Source organism: Poecilia latipinna, unplaced genomic scaffold, assembly GCF_001443285.1.
Source record: "Poecilia latipinna isolate Pla-1442-1.1 unplaced genomic scaffold, P_latipinna-1.0 Scaffold4996, whole genome shotgun sequence".
Classification (NCBI taxonomy): domain Eukaryota; kingdom Metazoa; phylum Chordata; class Actinopteri; order Cyprinodontiformes; family Poeciliidae; genus Poecilia; species Poecilia latipinna.
The window spans coordinates 7,475-9,239 of NW_015117612.1; the positions used below are offsets into that span (position 1 = coordinate 7,475).

The following is a 1,765-nucleotide window of genomic DNA, read 5'->3' on the forward strand; positions in this document are numbered from 1 at the left end:
GGTGGGTGTTGGTGGGGGTGTGTGTGTGTGTGTGTGCGTCTGTGTGTGTGTGTGTGTGTGTGTGTGAGCCTGTGTGTGTGTGTGTGTGTGTGTGTGAGCCTGTGTGTGTGTGTGTGTGTGTGTGAGCCTGTGTGTGTGTGTGTGTGTGTGTGTGTGTGTTCTGCTCCTGTAGCAGCGCTTGTCGCAGCTCCTCCAGCAGCTCCTCTCAGCTCATTCTGGGCAGACAGACATCACCAATCGATGAGACGATTCAACACAACTCAGCACAAAGAAATCGGTTCTCCTCCTCCTGATCCAGCAGGACTGAACTTCCTCCTCAGCATTTCATCACTTCTGGTTTCAAATCTAAGAAATTAGGGAAGTTTATCATTTTATTTCCTTTAATTAAAATAACTTTAAAACTTACTGACAGCTTGTGTCAAAACTCTGAATTACATTTTCTTTTATTTGTTGAATTATTTTATTTTATTATTTATTTTCTCATTTAATTCTTATTATTTTTAAACTACGATTTACGCTCGTTAATGGATCGGTTCTGGTGGTTCTGCTGGGTCTCATTAGCCAAATCATGGGGATCGGACCCGAAACAGATTAAACACAGAGCGGTTCAGAAGGTCCGGATCAGCGGAGCAACCAAAAGGTTCTGTCAGCGTTTCTGAACTGGACTGGGTTTAATGACCAGAACCGCCTGATGAGCAGCCGCTGAGTCGGCACTCCGTCCTCTGGATCAGAACCACTCTCCTGCTACTCGCCTCAGAACCGACCGACCCAGAAGCCTCTCAGGCTGAAACTCCTCAAACGTTCTCCATGTTTCCGATGAAATCATCCAGGTTCTGCTCCGGGTTTGGTCAGATCCGGGTCTCTGCTCCAGAACCAGAAGATCCTACTGGTTCTGCTTATCCCGCCTCTAATCCTGCCTGTGGTTCTCTCCACAGTTCTCCCCATTCAGTCGGACCGTTCTGGCCTCCTGCTCCTACGACTTCACCGTCCGGTAAGTTCCGATTCCGGTCCGGGTCGGGTTCCGGTTGCGGTTCTGTTTTAGACGTCTGAAAGAAGCGCAGCCTTTAAACCAGGGGTGTCCAAAGTGTGGCCCGTGGGCCATTTATGGCCCTTGAAATGATTTTGATTGGAAAAGCAAAAACAGTAAAAAAAAATTTCCAAAGTAGAAAAACTGACGACCAAAACAGAACCAGTGGCAGACTGAAGTTCTGTCTCTGTTCTGGATCCTTAATGACGTACTGCTTTCACAAAAACTGTTCTTTATTGAGCTGGTAAACTAAAATGACAAATTTTTACATTGATGATGATGGTGATGATGATGATGGTGATGATGATGGTGGAGTGTGGGATGAAGATGAATCATTTCAGGCTTTGCTGCTCTGGGAAAATATCCAGAATAATAGAAAAATTATAAATTTATTAAATAATCCAGAATAAGTGGAGATTAATTTTTATTTCCTTGATAATCTGGGTAACACTTTATTTGAAGGGGTTGAATAAGACTGACATGACACCTGTCATAAACATGAATATGGGTTAGGGTAGGGTTAAATCATTACTGATATAAATTTGTTATAAAAGTATTACTGATTGCACTTTAAAAATGAGGTAACTTTATGTTATTAAAGGTAAAGTTTAAACAGTAATGATTTCTTGGTTAATGTCAAGTTGTCATAACAAAGACATTTTGAATAATGTCAACTTTGTATCAAAAGTGTCATAATTTACCGAATGACGCTTTATGACAACAGTCATAAATATTCAT

At 42.0% G+C, this 1,765-nt stretch overlaps 1 long non-coding RNA gene across 1 annotated transcript in view; it reads left to right on the forward strand.

The window, feature by feature from the left end:
- The window catches only part of LOC106943215 (uncharacterized), a 6,565-nt gene extending 5,494 nt beyond the window's left edge, over positions 1 to 1,071 (forward strand). Inside the window, exon 3 of the long non-coding RNA XR_001423854.1 lies at positions 936 to 1,071. This is a non-coding gene — a long non-coding RNA (uncharacterized LOC106943215). The remainder of the gene's footprint in view (positions 1 to 935) is intronic.
- The last annotated feature ends 694 nt before the right edge of the window (positions 1,072 to 1,765 follow it).